General features: G+C 51.4%; 1 protein-coding gene and 1 long non-coding RNA gene across 3 annotated transcripts in view; one reads left to right on the top strand and one right to left on the bottom strand.

Moving 5' to 3' along the window:
- SDK2 (sidekick cell adhesion molecule 2) overlaps nt 1–18,600 on the bottom strand; it is a 306,801-nt gene that overhangs the window by 174,036 nt on the left and 114,165 nt on the right. The window lies entirely within an intron of this gene.
- LOC129462425 (uncharacterized) lies at nt 1,835–6,895 on the top strand. Its single transcript, XR_008650847.1, has 2 exons — nt 1,835–1,942; nt 4,727–6,895. It is a non-coding gene; the product is annotated as an uncharacterized lncRNA (long non-coding RNA).

The raw sequence follows: 18,600 nt of genomic DNA, 5'->3' as shown, positions 1-18,600 counted from the left end.
AGAATGACAGACTGAGGGGAAGAAGATGCTGCTGGGATAACAGAACGTGTGGATGTGTCTATGTGCGCATGTGTTTGTGTGTGCAGGTGTGTGTGTGTGGTGTGTCTGCATGTATGTGCATGTGTGGACATTCACATATCTGTGAATGTCAATGTGTGCGTCAGTGCACATCTGTGTGTGCAAGCCTTTGTGTTCAAGTATGTGTGTCTGTGGTCTGTTTCTGTGTGCACATATCTGTGTGTATGTGTATGTATTTATGTGCAGGGACAGATTTCTGTGCTGTGAATGCTTAGGAGGGTAACACAAATCAGTGACCTTGGGAAAGTTACTTAACCTCTTTGTACCTCATTTTCCTTAGCTATAAATTGGAGATATGTTTGCTTTGAAGATTAAATACATTAATAAATATATAGTGCTTAGAACACAGCCTGGCACGTGTTAGGAGGGGTGGCTATTAACACTATTGATCATATATAAAGATGGGCAGATTAGCCCAGAGAGAAGAGCTCATATCCTGTTGGCAGCTGCCAGTGGCTCCCCTCAGCCTTAGTACTAGGATGGTGCAGTAAACAACCTGTGCAACTGTACACAACAGCCCTGTTAGCCACCCTCTCTGTGGAAAAGGAGATAATTGAGAAGGAAGGAGAATTGTGGATAGAAAGAATCAACGTTATAAAGATGTCATTCTCTTAAACTTTTCTTCACCTCAAACACACACACACACACACACACACATACGAAGGAATTTTAAGTAGACAAAGTGATTCTAAAGTTCACATAAAAACAACAACCATGAAAGAATAGCCAAACAAATTCTGAAAAAGTATAGCAAACAGAGGAAACTAGCATAGACGTTTAACTACATTACAAAGCTGCAATAATTAAAACAGGGCCTTCTTGTAAAATAGACTGATGAAGAAACAGTCTGGGAGTCTAGAAATAGACCTAAATACATATGAGGAAATTTAATGTATGATGAAAGTAGAATTTCAAATCAGTGGGTAATACACCAATTATTCAATAAATGGTTTTGAAACAGCTAGGGAACCATTTGGGGATAAAAAAATAAAGTTGAATCTCTTTCTGGCACTTTTACCTCGAAATAAATGCTAGATAGATCAATGTTTTAAACATGAAAAATGAAATTCTAAAAGACCTAGAAAAAAAATCAGAGATTTAAAAATATACAGTCTTGGCAAAGCAATGTACTCGCCAAGTACTTTCTAAGTACTATGCAAGCTCCAAAAGGTCATAAAACAGATTGATACCTTCAACTACACAGAAATTCTGCCTGGAAGAAAAAACCCTCATAAACAAAAAGAAGCAACAAATGACAAACTGGGGAAAGATATTTGCAACTCTTATCGTGGGCAAAGAGCTAATTTTCCTGATATAGAAATGTTCCCACAAATCAATAAGAAAAAGATTAACAAACCAATAGAAAAATGGGCAAAGGATATGAAGTTCACAGAAAAGAATTACAAATGCCCCTGGAACTCACACAAAGATGCTCAGCCTCATGATAAGAGAAAGGAAAACTAAAATTCAATAAGATACCATTTTTTCCCCTATCACATTGGCCAAGATGTAAAAGTGTGATATTCTGGGCTGGTGAATTTGTAGAGCAACAGGCACCCTCGCAGACAGCTTTGCGGGACTGTAGCTTTGGTACGCCCTCTACGAGAGCAATTTGGCAATGCTATCAAAGCTAAAAATGCACACATCCTCCAATTCGCCAACTCTTCAAGGAATTCACCCTCCACAGACTCACTTGTGCATGTGTGAAATGACAGCACTTCAGAGCCGCTCAGCTTATAACAGCAAAAGCTTGGAAATGGCCTGAATGCCTATCAAGAGGGCACTGGTTAAAGAAACGATTGTCCCTCCAAACAACAGAATTCTGTGCAGCAGACGGCGCCTGAGCGATCTTTGAGAACTACTGGTAAGTGACAAAAACAAGAATAGGGTGGATAAGCTCAGGCATGGAATAGGGTGGATAATCTGCTACTGTTTACGTAGAAGCTTTTCTTCTTCAAGTATAAAAATCAATTTGCTTGTATTGGCACAGGCTTTTTCTAGTGGCTCCACGAAAAATGGATCCTAGTGACACTTGAGGGAGATCTGGGTGCCCGGGGACTTGGGTTGGGGGACTAGCTTTTCACTCTATACCTTTGTGTAACATTGATATTGTGGACCACAGGTATGAATTACTTATCTACGATCAGATATATGTATACATGTGCATACGTGTATGTGAGTGTGCAAGGTAGGCCGTTCACAGGGTGATCCCATTGATGACAGGGAAGAGGACAGACCCTCTGTGTGTCATTTGGGCATGTCACATGGCTCGGAGGTCCCGGACCACCAGACCCTGAGCTGCTTAAATGAAGAGCAGCCTTCAGAGGCCAGCAAAAGGCCTCAGCCTGGGGCTTCCTTGTAATTTCCCATAACAGGTCAGGGGGTCGCTGATTGCCATCTTCCCTTGATACGCGCACTAAATATCCCCATTGTCCTCCCTAGGCTCCAGGCTAAATGGCCCCATACAGAAGCCAATCTCAACTTCAACTTTTCCCCTTCTCTGCAAAATAATGTCATCTTTCTCTGGAGTCCCCAGGCTGTGTCCATCTCACTGTTCAGGGGATTCGACTTCTCAGCCAGCCCTGCTCTGGGAACCACACCTCCCATGGAGCCATTCTGCTGGGATGGGTCGGTGGGTGGAGGAAGCGGGTCATGGCTTCTGCCAGCCACCTAACTGGCCAAATGATGTCCATCTGCCCTCCAGAACAAGCTGCAGGGACCCAGCTCTGAAACATGCAGAAACCTCTCTCTTTTTGCGGCTTCTTCTCAGGCATGGAATAAGGGTTCAGTCATCATGAGCTTCCCTGGAATGCTTGGAAACAGGGTGGGAGCTAGGATTTCCAGACTCGCAAACTTTTCTCCCACCATCTCCTAGTCTTGGCCCCACCACCGTGTCCTGGATTGATTACCACGCCCTCCTAATGGGTGCCAGGGGCGGAAAACTGTGCTCCTTACCCCTGGCGGGCCACAGACCTGAGCAGGACGGACCCGGGGTCAGAGGGAGCAGGGGCTCAGGGTGGGCTGCTCTCACCAAACCTCACTTCTCTCCAAACTTCTAGTCTTGCTGCTGCCTTTATTCCATACTAACCATGGAACTTTTTATCCACGAAGCACTTTACGTCCATCATCTTAGTTAAGAGGGCTGAGTTCATCTCAAGGAAACCACTATCATTGTCCCCATTTTAATAGGAGAAAACTGACGCTCAGAAAGGTTCTGTAATTGGACTCTGCCACATAGACATAAACCAAGATCTGGCAGGTTCCAGAGCTCTGGATCTTTCTATTATTAGCATAAGACTTCCCAAAGCTGTCTCACCCTTCATACTCCAACCTGTAGCACCAGGGGTGGTGAGAGGGATGGGGGACATTCAAGGAGGTTGGTGGCCTCTCTTAGGGAACTGGTTTCGACTCCACAAGCAGAGGTCATGCACCATTCTTACTCCAGCCTGCGATGTCACGGCCCCTAAGCCAGATTCTGGGGTGAGGGAGAAACAGGTGGCCCAGCTGGGAATGAGTCCTGGGAATTAGCTAGAAGGATAAAGAGGCAGAATATCCCAGAAGAGACTGGTCCACTCAGGGGGTGAGGATTTCAGGTGGATGAGCTAAGAAAGTGCAGGGAGAGAAGCCTGGAAATGGAGGTCAAACAGCACAGAAGATGAACGCATGCAGGCGTGGGGGCCGAGTAAAATGAGGCAGAGGCCAGAGCCTTAGGGCTTCTTGGGAAGACGGGGCTAAGCTGGGGGACCCCACCCTGCAGCCCTGCTCCCGAGGAACCACCTTTTCAAGAATCTGGCTTTAAGATCCCAGTAGGAGAAGATAAATTGGGTTTACATCCCATTTCCGTGCTAACTAGAGTTTGACCTCATGCAAATTCACCTCCTGGGCCTTACCTGTCTCATCAGTGAAACAGATGGAAACTCCTGCCCCAGAGGCTACAGGAGGAACAAATGAGCTAATGTGTGTGAGGTTGGAGCCACAGTGCTTGAAGCCTCAGAGGTGCCCCTTTCTGCCACACAAACCATTGGGGGTGACAACATAGGAAGGAGATGGGGAAAGAGGGGCAGGGGCTGTTATGATCATTCCACCTGTTTCCTGCTTCTCAGAACCATTCCCCTAAGAAGCCCGCAGTCTCTTGAAGGTCTTACATCTAAGGCTTCCAAATTCAGCCCCCTCAAGGCCATTCCAAGCTGGCTCAAAAATTGGGTCTTGCCTGGGAAGGCTCATAAGGTTTTGAGCAGGGTCAGGACTGGTAGAGACAGCTGGAGCCTGGGGAGGGGTTGCAAACGCCTGCATGGATTGGTTCCACAACCTTGGTCAAACCCAGGTGGGAGATGGTACTGGACAGAGTGCTGAGGGCCCAGGAGGAGGCTGCTGTGGCCCTGTTCAGCCCCTGCCCTCCAGAAGAAATGTCTGCACGTCACACACCGCAGCAGGTGGGGCAGGGATTCTCTAGCTGCCCGATAAAGGCTGCAGGGCCCGGGGCTCCTGGTGAGTCCCTTCCCTCTCCCAGCCCCATGCCTGGCAAGGCCTCTTGCTCCTGCCTCACCAGCCAGGGCCCCAGAGCACCCTAGCCCCCTCCCCTCGGATTCCCTCCTCCTCCCTTCTCCCACAAATGAGATGCTAATTTATGCCCCTCCCTGTATCCTAGCAGATGCCTGGCCCAGCTCTGGCCCCGGTGCCACCTGCATGCCAAGCGCTTCATTAGCCAGGAAAGAAGACTCTCGCCCTCCTTCGTCTAATCCTCGCCAGTGACCTTCAGGAGCCAGGCACCTTCTGCTGTCCGGGGCCTGGGACGGTGCAATCATCAATTATGCCGTGGCCTCCGCAGCTGTTCCCGAATGGATTTCTTGCTCAGAGAAGCGTGTTCTAAAAGCATCTAATGGAACGGATCATCAATTTGTTTGAATACACATCTAATCTGATTAGGGGGGCACTGGCCACCAGGGCAGCTAGTGCAACCGAGCCTTGACATGGCCCCAGGGAATCATAAGTGGGGTGGCAGGGCCAGTCTGGGGAAGGAAGGTTGTGTGCCCTGGGCCTGCCACCGAGCCCTCCTTGAGCTCAGCCCATGGTACGTCCAGCCAAAAAAGTCACAGAGAAAAGCAGAACACACCACACAGATGCCAGGAGAGCTGGGCCCATGCCTCCTGTTTTTCTATAGCCCTGGCACTGGGCACAGAGCCTGGGACAAAGAAAATGCTTGGGAAATATGTGGTGAATGAATGACAATAAGACCCAACATGGAAGCCAAGGGATGTTAATAAAGTCATCTCTGGGACAAGACTAGGTGATGCCTGTATTGGGTTGAATATGTCTCCCCTAAATTCATGTCCTTCCCAAAACCTCAGAATGTGACCTGATTTGGAAATCGAGTCTTTGGAGATGTAGTTTGTTAAGATGAGGTCACACTGGAGTAGGATGGGCCTTCTGTGACTGGTGTCTTTGTAGGAGGAGAAGAAACACAGGGAAAGAGACACACAAGGAGAAGACAAGAGCCAAGTAAAGACAGAGGCAGGGACTGAAGCGATGCATCTACCGGCCAGAGAACGCCAAGGACTGCCAGGAGCCACCAGGCAGGCCTAGGACGGGGGCAGGACGGAGCCTCCTGTTGAGCCTGCAGAAGGAGCATGCCCCTGTCACCTTGATTTCAGACTTCTGGCCTCCAGAACCATGAGAGAATAGATTTCTGTTGTTTAAAGCTGCCCAGTTTATAGTACTTTGTCATGGCAGCCCAGGAAACTCATGCAATACCTACAGGAAGCTTTGTCCATCATTCCACAGAAGGCAGCATGGCAGAGAACCGGAAGGAAGTCCGAGCCCTGCCTCGCTGGACGTAGCTGGTCCTTCCCAGACACACCACGTGCACCATGCCACTCTCTTCCCTGGGGAGCCCTTTCTTTCCTTCTTTACCAGGAAAACATCGGTGTTCAATCCATGTTAGTTCCTGTCTAGCACCCTTTCAAATCTCAAATGCTACATCCTCTGTAACTCTTCTCTAGATGTCCTCCTCAGATTCCGGAGATCACCTCCCTCCCAGCATGCTTGGTGATTCCCATGCTACATCCCCCACTGCTGGGCATGCTGGGGCTCCCCCATCTCCCTAGCTCCAGAGCCTGGCAACAGCCTGGCCTGCAGAAGAGCCCAGATCCATGAGAAAGTGGGCAAGCAAACTTGCTGTGGACCAGCGGGTCCCTCCCCTCTTGGGAGCGGACCAGACTGGAGATCACAAAGTTCCCTACCAGCCCTGACATTATAAGAGCCGAGTAGCCATCTGGGGGATGACCTTACTGGGCCCTGTAATGGGACCACCTGGGTTCAAACCCAGTGGACTCTGCCAGTCACAGGCTGTGTGTCCCTGGGCATCACTCTGTAACTCTGCTGCACCTCTCTTGAAAAATAGGGATAGTAGTGCCTACCTCATAGGCCTATGGAAAGGGGTAAGTGCTTCGACCAGTGCCTGGTACAGAGAAAGAGCCCTTGAAAAGGAGGCTGTTATTATTCCTCATCTTGGCTTGGTGTAACCTCTGCAAGCCCATCTCATAGCCAGGGCCTCCTGTTTGAACCATACAGGTAAACAGGGTCAAAGCACTTCCAACCTTGCATGGAAAAAAGACGGTTCTCATTTCCAATAGGTTTATTTTGCAATTAACAGAGGGGAAGGGAGCTCTTTCTTATATTTCCCTTAGAGGGTTCAGAGATCAAACTTATACCATTGATTAGAATGTTTTGGCCTAACGGTGCTAGTATCATTTTAGTGTATTCAGATTCATTTGAGCTATAAAAGCGGCGATAATACAATGTTCACTAACTCCTGGAATTCCTCCCAAGAAGCCCGATGGTGTTACATGGACCACAGTCCTCTTCCCCTCAGTGACCCCAAGGCAGGACAGCATGCTTGGAGCAATTATCTAGTTTTACAGCTGGGACTTGAGACCTCCTAGAAATTGATCAATGGCCTGGCTGGCCTGGGTGGCTTCATGAGAGTTGGCTCTGCCTCACCTCTGTCACTCTTCTCACGGGTGACTTTCTCCACCATGCAGGTACCACTCTTTTGCCCATCCCCTAAGCCTGGGGACTCTGGTGACAAAGGGACACTGGCTTCCCACAGGTCTGCAGGAGCCCAGAGCAAGGACTCATAGGACCAGGGATGCTTCCAAGAACCCACAGTCTGGGGGTCTCCGGTGTCTACCTCCTTGTCAACGATGGTGCCACCAGATGCAGGGCACAGAAGGCTGTGCCGTGAGGAAGGGACCAGCACCCCAGAGCTCTGGCTGGCATGCTTCCTGGGGCAGCCCCTGTTCCTCCTCTTGTCCACCCTTGGAGAAGGGCCATTACCTAAAAGGAGGGAGAGATGGAAGTGGGGGAAAGATGGGAATTAGGGGCGGTGGCTCTGAATTAACACTAGCATTGGTTTCCCAATATTGAATAAAGAGGGCTGAGCTGGACAGCAGGTGTCCTTAGGGGCTTGACCTCACCACCCCCAGACGGGGCCTGTCTGCCCAATTTCAGGGGCTTCTCCTCAATTTCCTGGCTTCAGGGTGAGGCTGCTCAGCCCAGGGAGAAGAAAGAAAGGTGGGTATTTGTTAAAGGCCTACTCCACGCCGAGCAACTCATGTTTACCGATTTAATCCTCCCAGCCTCCTTAGGGGAGTGCTAGAGGACTTCCCTTTTATTTCTCTCATCTGAAGCTCAGAGGAGAGAGGTACCCAGTCACATGTGTGTCAGTGGCAGAGCCGGGTTTTGAACCCATAGCCGCCTGCCTCCATGCAAGGCCTCTGACCTCCCCTCCATCCAGGCTGTGTTTGGAACCCAGGAACAGATTCCGAGGCTGGGCCCCGCAGGGCAGAAAAAACAAAGCATGAGTTGCTCTCTGCACGGAGGCTGAGAGATGGAGCCACAGCTGAAGAACACACATTCGTCAGGCTGGTGACCCCGGTGTACCAGCGCTTTGTGGCGTGTAACAAAGACTGCCGAGCAGAAAATTGGAGTTCAATTTGCCGTCCATCCTGTGCGCAGTGCTCAGCCCATTCTAGTCCCTGGCAGGCACCTCTGTGCTTTATCATAAATAATAACACCATGCGGCTCTATGGCCCTTTCCGCAGTTACAGTCCCCGAGCAATTTACAAGCCAGATTATACACAGAAGCCTGCACACGCCTGCCGGCCAGCACACACCACACACATGCGGCCTCCTCCCCAGTCACTCCTGGGGCCCACGGCCACCCTGGTATCCTGGTGTCACCCATCTGGGGCTGCACCCAATCTGGAGGGAAGCAGGCCCTTGTGCACCCCTGGACGCTGGCCTCTGCTCCTGCCCCGGTCACCTTCTTTATCCCTTTTACTGGCTCCCGTGGTTGGCAGAGAACTCATGAGGTCTGGTGGCCCACTGCCCCTTGCTGGACCAAGGTCAAGGCCACTTCCTCTCTCTTTCTTTCCATTTTAGAAGCAGCTTCTGGATCTCCTCCCCTCCAATCAGCAGTGGCCCTTTGTCTCTACCACAGGGAGCCCCGTCTCTCCTTAGAACTTATTGGGGGTAGTGGGGGGGGGGGCAAAAGCAGCAACAGAGACCCACAAGTTCAACCACTCGCTTCACAGACGAGACCCCTGGGGCCCAGAGAGGTGCAGCAGCTCTCCTGGGGACTCTGTATCAGCTGCTGAGCTGAGACCAAAGCCCAGGACCACGGGTGCTCAGTCCACTACACAGCAGAGCCCCATGGAGGGAGGTAAACAAAGGTCTAGGGCAGACTGGGCTGCTCCCTCTGAGCATCTAGAAACTTCCCCAGAAGCAGAAGCTTCAGGCAGGGCCTGGAGGGGCTCCAGCAGCAGCTCCTTCCCCCTCTTGCCATCAAACTAAATAAGAGGTCAACTATTGTATGATGCCATTTATATGAGATATCCAGAGTAGGTAGATCCATAGAGACGGGACTCAGATTTGTGATTGACAGGTGGTTGGGAGAAAGGGGAATGAGTGACTGTTAGTGGGTACAGGCTTCCTTCTGGGGTGATGAAAGTATTCTGGAACTCAGTGGTGGTTGTACATGATTGTGAATGTACTAAGTGCCACTGAATTGTTCACTTGAAAATGATTTTTTTTTTTTTTTTGAGACAGGGTCTCGCTTTGCTGCCCAGGCTGGAGTGTGGTGGTGCCATCATAGCTCACTGCAGCCTTGAACTCCCAGGCTCAAGTGATCCTCCCACTTTAGCCTCCCGAGTAGCTGGGACCACAGGTGTGTGCCACCATGCTTGGCTAATGTTTTGTATTTTTAGTAGAGATGAGGTTTTGACATGTTGCCCAGACTGATCTCGAACTCTTGGACTCAAGCAATGTACCCACCTCGGCCTCCCAAAGTGCTAGGGTTAAGGCATGAGTCAGTCTTAAAATGGCTAATTTTATGTCATGCAAATCTTACCCCCATCAAAAAAACAAAAAATAAAAAACATACAAGGGGTGCCAGGTATCACGTGGCCTCCTACTTCCCCTCTTCTCCCTGCCAGCCCCATGCAGTCCTTGGGAAGAAGACTAAAAAGCAACTCCAGGTGCTGTGCTCCTTCCTGCGCTAAGCCATCATCTGGCTCCTGCCTTCCTGCCTCCCGCCCTTGCCCTGCCTGTACTCAGGAGCTTCTCCCATGTGTGGGCTCAGGTGCTGGGTCTCCTCTGGGTTCTGGAGGGTGGGGATGCATTTCCAATCACTCTCAAGTTTGCAGGCCATTTGCAATGACAGAAGGCCTTGGCTTTGCTAGTGGATGGGAGTCAGGGGGCGGGGGTGAGCCCCAACTTCACATTTACAGACTGCTCGAGACAGAGTCAACACCTGTTTTCTGAGCCACAGTCTCCTGGCATGCACCAGGGAGTCCTGTGACACCTCCCTTGCTGGGTTTTGTTAGGATTCAATACCATAGAACTGGAGAAAAACCTGGGGACACTTTGCCTGGCTGAGGGCTTGGCATACAGAGATCATAGGAACCAGGCAGGTGCCAGGCCTCGTGCTGGTGCGTCAAGTGTATTTTCTTATTTGCACCACACAGCAATGCCGCGGAGTCGGAACTATTCACGGCCTCACTTTACAGAGGAGGGCACTAAGGCTTGCAGAGTTGAGTGACTCCCAAGGTTACATAATGGAAGTGGCCTGGATGGTGTTGCAGGTCCACATTAAAGGTTTGTTTTCTTGCTCCTTCCACAAGCCCGGTGTCATCAAAGACCAACCCAGAGTGTGCAACTCTGAGCGCCCCAGAGAGAGAAGGCAGGGCTTTGCTCTGGCGGAGCTCTAGGGTGGGCGGATGGGCTGCCCCAAAGGCAGGGAGGAGAGATGCTGTGCCGACCCCTGCTCCAGGCTGCAGCCACCTCATCCTGGCCTGGCTGCCTTCGCTCATGTGCCTGGTGGCAGGTGGCATTCCCAGACAACAGCCTGGCCCACCTGCTTGGGGAAGCAGAGGAGTCTGCTGAAGGGGGGCAGTTGGTGGTGGGGAGGGACAGACGGCAGGCCCCCACGTTCCAGGGGACTGTATTCATTATCCTTGCCTGGGAACCAGCTGGGGTTCTCTGCCGCCTCTGCTCTTCTGCTTTGAAAACGCATAGCCCATCTGTGGGACAGGAAAGGTGGCTGAACCAACATCTGCAGGAGAAGGTGACGGTATCTGGACTCTGCTATCACCTCCTGATGGTTATCCACCCAAAGAGGTCAGCAGCTCCCCTTGCTTCTCTCGCTCAATGTCATGTCCCCAGATCTAATCAGCACCACCCCACCCACCCCAGCTCCTCTCTGGAGGAACCTGGGGCCAGCAGCTGATACCAGGGAAGAGGAGAGAGACAGAAACACAAGGAAATTCATACTAATGAGAGAGCAGACTGGGCTCACCCTGAGCATCTCCATGGTGCCAAGGTTCACATTCAAATGGAGTTTGTGACTCTGTCTCTGGTCCCCAGCTCCTCTTGCGGGTGAGATGAGGGAGGAAGAGGCAGCTGAGGCTGGACATCAGGGAAGGCCCTGGGCTGGAGGCCAGGCCATGTCCCGACTGTGGCTGCCACAGCTTCTCAGCTTCTCTAGTGGGAAGCTTCTGTGGAACTCATCTAGCCCAACCTCTCTTGCTGGCAGATGGGAAAACTGACGCAGAAGAGACCAAGGGAGAATTGGAGCTGGATTTTCTGATACCAAGTCACTCTGTCTCACTTGATAGCTCTTGGCCTCATTTTTTCCATCTGTTAAATGGGCATGAAGGTTTCACAGTCACCCGCTGTCCCCTTCCAAGTCTAGGCTCTGCAATTGGGCCTGTTTGAGGATGTCTGGTTATGCCAGGAGAGCCTCTTTTCCCCGACAGAGACCAAGCTTCCCTTCTTGATGAGAGGAGGGCTGGTGCTGCTGAAAGCTCTTCATGGATTTCTGCTATGCCCCATATTAAAGGCTGAATTGCATTGAAGTCCTAATCCTGGATACCCGTGATTGTGATCTTATTTATTATAGAAGCGGTCTTTGCAGATGTAATCAAGTTAAGATGAGGTCATGAGAGGTGACTCTAATCTCACATGACTGATGAAAAAGACACAAGGAGAAGATGGCCACGTGAAGATAGGTGGAGATGGGACAAGGTAGCTGCCGGCATGGGAACACCAGAATCGCTAGCAGCCCCAGAAACCAGAAGAGGCAAGGATGGGACTTCCCTTACAGACTGCAGAGGGAGCGTGGCCTTGCTGGCACTTTGATTTCAGCCTACTGGCCTCCAGAACTGCGCGACAAGAAATTTCTGTTGTTTGAAGCTACCCAGTCGCAGTACTTTGTTATAGCAGCAAATGGAACCACCCCCTCACCTGTACCCCCCAATCAACGGGCTGGCACTGCGCGGAGCCCCTTTCTCTATGCAGATTTCCCAGATGCTGCCCCAGCAGAAGCGAGCCCCCTCTTGTATGCTCACATGTCCATCACGACAGCCCTAAACTTCTGAGAGCCTTACTGGACCTTGTACATCTTGGTCATTTCTGTACCTTCAGTCCTTAATCTGGTGTCTTCCACAGAATAGGAGCTCAGTGGACATTGAGCAAGGGAATGAATGAAAGGGATTTTCCCATCTCCAGGCTCTGTGGTCATCCCTTACCTGCCCCCGCATCCCTCTGACCTATCGCTTCTCATTCCTACTGGCTACTTCTCCACGCTTGGGCCTCTGTTTGCCCTCCCTGGCCCCAGAATCGCGTCATGACAGCTGGTCTGCAGTTGGGCCTGAGCTCAGCTAATGGTGACTGATGACATTCTGTACAGCAGGGACCCTCGGGCAGCAGGATTGGCATGTTGGCGGGAGGCACAGTGTGATTGATAGCTTATGTGTTGATAGGTCCTTTCCAACCCCTTCCCCAGAGGCTGGAGCTTTCTGGGAAGGAGACCAACATGGCACCCACCCTCCCCAGCCATTCACCATTCTTCTTCTGTTGCCTCCCCTCTTTCCCAGAACTAAAATTCCTGCCGTTCCCCTGGTGGGCTGGGGATGAAGGTGGATGGGATGTTTAGTATTCTTGGGCTCAGGCAGAGAATGAGGGGCTCCTTGTATTCCCCTTTTTCCTGCTGGGACACCCTCATCCAGACAGAGTGATGTGAGAGTCACACAGCTATGGTGCCCTCTTCCCTCTAGCATGACTGGAGCAGGGGGCCTCCTTCCCAGGACCCCTGTCTGCAGTGATGAGGGCCGGGCACCTCTGTGCTCTCTGTGTGTGATCCCTGAGCCCAGGTAGCACCACTGTTCCGTTGCACAGATGACAACACTGATGCTCAAAGACATGAAGTGACTTCACCCAGGTTACACACACGGTCAGCGTAGACCCTGGGATTGGAATGCCAAGCTGTCTATCTCCAAAGCCCACGCTCCTTCCACTGCAATGCATGAAGCGGTTTGGAAAGGCAACAGAGCCATCGCTGGGTGCTCCCTCCTCAATCATGCAGACGTCTCAGGCAGGAGCAAGGGTTCCATCTACCCTCTGAGCACATCATTCCCATGGACTTGGGCTGCCTGGGAAAGGCAAAACCATCACGTGCATCCCACGGGTGAGGCCGTGGATGGCTGTCCAAGACCCACCTTCCTAGGCCTTTGTGGCCCTGGGCAGCCAGGCTATTTCTTTGGGCCTCATTCCCTTTAGGGCATGATGAGGCTCGTCTCTGCCCACCCCTCCACAGGGCACCAAGGAGTAAGCGAGAGCTGGCCTTTGAGGCAAGAAGCCCGGAGAACCATGGGTCTTGTCCCCAGCTGTGTGATATCCAAGACAGGCTCTCCATGGGGAACTGACACAGGGAGAGGGAGGGCCCCAGAAACAGCCCTCGAGGGGGCGAATGCCAGGAGGGTCCTAGGAGATCTTTGCTCACTCTAGCCAGGCCAGGGGCATAGCAGGCAGGAGGGCAGGCCAGGAGCTAGGGTTTGGCAATGGTCAAAGCCAGCAAGGGAAAGGGAGAGTTTACAGGAAGGCAACAAGTTACTGGAAAGGACAATAAATTAATATAATAGGGCTGCTTGGCTGGTGACAGGGAATAAAACACGTGGTCCAAAAAAGCCCCATGTGAGATTGTCAATAGGATGAATGAGAAGGGAAGAGGGAAACGGGGGAAAGAATGGGAACCGGAGGCTCACTGAGCAGCCTGTGGGAGGCGGCGAGGTGGCTGTCCTCACTGCACCACCACCTCCTCTGCCTCTTCTCAGAAGATCAATGTTGGCATCAGAACCTTCTCTCCAAATGGCCCCGCAGGATCCCATCCCTATCCTAGAACTCATTCCCTCCCTTTTGCACTGGCTCCCCCATCCCCACCTACCCAAGAAGGATCCCCCCCACCTTAGCCCCTAGATTTCGGTACCCTTGACTCCCATCCCATGCAAATGCCCTCAGCTCTTAGCCATAATGCAGAATATGCATTTCAACCATTCATTCTTTCACTCAAAGGTCAATTCATTCATTCAGCAGATGCTTTCTGAGCACATACTATGTGCCACGAGATGTCAGAGTGAGCAAGAAGGAAACCTCTGCCTCAAGGAGCTCCCAGGCTCACAGGGGAGATGGATGGGCCACTTGGCAGTGGGACAAGTGTGCAACAGAGTGAAGCCCTTGATACATCAGGCTGCTGCAGAGGCACACTTACAGGGCCGTAATGGCCCTGGGGAAGGTGTCTCCAATGAGCATCCTAAATGGCACGAGCCAGGCGGGGCAGTCGGGAACACTCACAGGCAGACGGTGTCATTTGTGAAAAGCCAGGATGTGTGTGAGGAACGGTGGCTTCTGGGAACTTTAGCTATTTCAGCATGATGGGGCTGGAGGGTGCAGGGCTGGGGGCTGCAAGGTGGGAGGAGATGTGGCCGGCCAGCACAGGGGCTGCAAGAGCAGGCCTGGGTGAGATGAACTCTGATTCAAGCCCTGGCTTTGCCAATTAGGACCTGCATGACCTTGGGTCAGTCAGGTAACTTCTTTGATCTGGTTCCTCTTTGAGGAGAAAGAAGGGGGTGGGAATAATATATTAATACGTGCTTCAGAGGAGAAAATGCAGATGTATCTCTCAGCTTGGCTTTTGGGTTTTGAACGAATCAATGAATGAATGAATGGTGAGGATCAGAGTCCTAGGCTTATAAATTATGCCAAGGTGCTTGGATGTCATCTCTGGGTGGTGGGGAGGCACTGATTTTGAGTGTGTGCATGTGTGTGTGCACATAGGTGTGTGTGTGCATGTGTATGTGTGCATGTGTGTGTGCACATGTGTGTGTGCGTGTGTGTGCATATATGTGTGTGTGTGCATATGTGTGTGTGTCCTGAGGGCTTGTTTGAGTGGCAGGATCAGCCCAAGGCCCCACAAACCCACTTCTGTCTCCATCTCCAGCCTTTCTTAGAGGAGAGTCACGTGCAGTGTGAGGAAAGATGAAGTTGAGGATGTTCCTGAATGATCTTTGATGAGCATGCAATAAAGGACCCTCAATTCCTCAACACAGAGGGTCTCAAAGTGATGACTTGTCTTGTTGACCTTTCCTGCTCAGTGAATACCAGTTATAGGCCAGGCCCTAGCAACACAAAGAGGTGTCGACATGGCTCTGCCCAGAGGCCTTCACAAGCTGGCCTGAGAGATAGGATTCACACTGTGAGGGATGACTAACGGTGTGAGGCATCACCAGGCATGGGCTCACTGCGGATACAGGAGCTAGGCAGATGGGCACTCAGGGAAGAGTGGGGCCACCGAGGATTGGCGGGGCAGTCAGGGGAGCTCCAGGGAGGAAGGGGACCCTGTGAGTCATTTGCTCACTGATCAATCCAACGGCATTGGACTGTCACTCTGCACAGGAGGAGGGGAAGGGGAGCAGGATGATGTAGTCTTTGAGCTCATGGAGCTTAGCATTTACCAAAGCATGCAACGTTAAGCAAGGACTGCAAGAGTCGGGGAAGGGGTGTGGATGGTGTGCAGGTGGTGGTGGGAATGCATAATGCAAAGGAGAAACCTCTCAAAAAGGTCACCCTTATGGCAGACAGAAGTCAGGCACAGGGAACAGCAGGGTAGAGAGTTTGGAGGGAAAGACAGCCTGGCCCATTCACATCTGACTCAGAACTGGAGGGGGGCTCTTGTGGTTGGAGTCCTAATGGCAAGAAGAGGAAAGGAAGCGGGAACAGGAGGAGAATGCATGGGGCCTGCACTGGCCTCATTAGTGAGCCACATCCAGGCTCCAGGGCTTTATCCTAATGCCAACAAGAAGGCCCCGAAATGAAATTTCCAGCCTGGCAATTTTCTGCACCCCTCCTGGCAGTGCAGAGGAGTGTGGATGGAAGGAGGTAGGTGTGCCAGCTGAGAGTCTAGTTTGGAGGCTGCTGCTGTTAAGACTCCAGGGCAGAGACGATCTCCCAGGGAGAAATACCTCCTTTGGTGGACTTCGTTTTCTTTTCCATCCTATGTGGAAACTGTTCCCTGTCCAGAAGAAAAATGATGCTGAGGGGAGAGGAGGTGGCTTTTTCGCTAGGATTCTGGTGCTGACGATGGGGGTGGTGAGAAGAATGGGGATTGTGGAGCTGTTTTGGAGGTGGAATCAACAAGATTGTGTTAGATTGGAGGGTGGGGGTTGTCTGGGGGAGAGGGAAGCATCAGCAGTGAGGGCAAGGTGACGGAGATGGAAATACCGCAGCTGGTTTGGGGAGAAGATGCCAGGTCCAGTTTCGGGCATGTTGTGGCCAGCTGGTTATCCAGGTGGAATGTTCAGGTGCTAGCCAGGCCTGGACCCCAGAGAAGGGGTGTGGAGCCATCAGTTAGCACATATAGGGGAACTGGAGCTGCACACCTTTCAAAATTCCCAGAGAGAAAGGGGACCGTGAAGAGGTAAGGAGCCCTGCAGTCTTTGCTGAGATACATCTCCAAATCTCCCCAGCTTCTTTTCCCATCCTGGGTTCCTCAGCCCCATTCCTAGTCTGTGCAGGTGCAGTGAAAGAAGCAACATGTATGAAGAGCTTGCAATGTGCCAGGTTGTCCCAGGTGATGCACCAAATCCACATGACAATCCTTCAAGGTCACTACCACTTCTCTAACAGATGGGGAAGCAGTGACGCAGTGAGGCTGAGGATCTGCCCAAGGTCACCCGGGAGCGAGCAGTGGAGAGATTCACACTTGGGGCCGGTCAAGTCCTTGGCTCCAGCTCTCATCCCAAGGCGACCTACTGCCTCACTAAGCCCCAGGTGAACAGGGAGGGCTGCTTGCTCTCTGTTCTCCACTGTGTTCCCCCAAGCCAGGGGCTGAGGCCTTCCACTCCTCCATCTCTCTCCTGCTCTCTGTTGACTCTTTGACACTGCAGGGTTGCCATCCAGTACAGCAGATCAATCTCTCTATGGCTTATCTGCTCCTACTGCATTTATCCCCTGATGGTCGAAGCTTTTATTTCTGGGTGAGAGGAGCGTCCCCTGGCCATCCCCAGGGACAGATAACTTATGGACCAGTCAATACACCCATTACCCTTTGGACCATGGCACCGAAACAGGTGCAAGGAGCCAGGGGAGCAGGCCTTGCCCCTGCACCTCTGTCATCCTTGAGGTCCCTGAGCTCTGCCCAGCTTCTGCAGCTCCTTCTGGCGGCTCTCACAGAGTCTTCTCATTGTTGCCCCCTCTTCTGTCTTTTTTGAGTCCTCTTATACCATTTTGGCCACTTGAGCCTGCTGTAAATACCTCCTTTAGGGGCTTAGCTTTCTTTTCTGTCATATGGGGAAACTATTTCCTTGTCCAGAAGAAAGATGATTCTGGGGAGAGGGGAGGTGGTTTCGTCTGTAATGAGCAAAAAGCATGCATGAGTGGGAACCGGGGAGTCCTACAGTCAGTACCGAGGTTGGGGATGGCTGAGGGAGGACCAGGCTGGAAAACAGAGATTTCACTCGGGTCTGCCTCCACCACTGGGGGCTGGGAGACTTTGGAAAGGCCACCTTACCCCTCTGTGCCTCAATTTTCTCATCTGAAATGGAGGTAGCACCATCAGTATGAAGAGTGGAATGATTATTAAGCAAGGCAGGCTAGGATGCTGCCTTGTTAATAAATCATAGCCAAATTAGGTCAAGGTACTGGGTGGAGTAGTGTTCCCCAAAATTCATTTCCATTTGGAACCTCAGAATGGGACCTTAATTTGGAAATAGAGACTTTGCAGGTGTAATTCTTTCTGTTAAGATGAGGCCATACCGGATCAGAATGAACCTTAAGTCCAATGACTAGTGCCCTTACAAGAAGACCAGGTGAAGCCACAGAGACATGCAGGGAAGATGGCCATGGGAAGACGAAGGCAGAGATTGCAGTGATATATCCACAAGTCAAAGAGCACCGAGGGCTGCCGGCAAACACCAAAAGCTAGAGACAGGCATGGAACAGGTTCTCCCTCAGCGCCTCCAGAAGGAACCCGCTGGGCTGATACCTTTACTTTGGATTTCTGTGCTCCAGAACTCTGAGATATATTTCTGTTACTTGAGTCACCCAGTTTGTGGTACTTGTTATGGCAGCCACAGGAAACACATAGAGTTGGTAGAGATATGTCCTTAACAGTGGACCCATTCCTGCCACCCAGTAGGGTTGAGTGAAATTCTCTATGGACATGGGCAAGGTGGAGAGAAGTGGGCAAAACCACCCTTCCACATCTTGCATTCCAGTCAAACCCATACCTGAAGAAGGGGATAGCTAGCTTCTTTATGCTTTGCTCTAGCTTCTTGTCTCCTCTCTGGCATCCGTTTGTGATAGTCCCCTCCTGCATTAGTCCATTTTCACACTGCTATAAAGATACTGCCTGAGACTGGGTAATTTATAAAGTGAAGAGGTTTAATTGACTCACAGTTCTGCATGGCTGGGGAGGCCATGGGAAACTTACAATCATGGCAGAAAGCGAAGGGGAAGCAAGGCACGTCTTACATGGCAGCAGGAGAGAGAGAGAGTGCAGAGGAAACTACCAAACACTTATAAAATCATCCATCAGCTCTCATGAGAACTCACTCACTATCATGAGAACAGCACGGGGGAAACCGCCCCCATGATCCAATCACCTCCCACAAGGTCCCTCCCTCGACATCT

The sequence above is a fragment of the Symphalangus syndactylus genome, chromosome 14 (genome assembly GCF_028878055.3).
Source record: "Symphalangus syndactylus isolate Jambi chromosome 14, NHGRI_mSymSyn1-v2.1_pri, whole genome shotgun sequence".
NCBI classification, from domain to species: domain Eukaryota; kingdom Metazoa; phylum Chordata; class Mammalia; order Primates; family Hylobatidae; genus Symphalangus; species Symphalangus syndactylus.
Note: the sequence above shows the minus strand (reverse complement) of the source record. Positions and strands in the feature narration are given on the sequence as shown.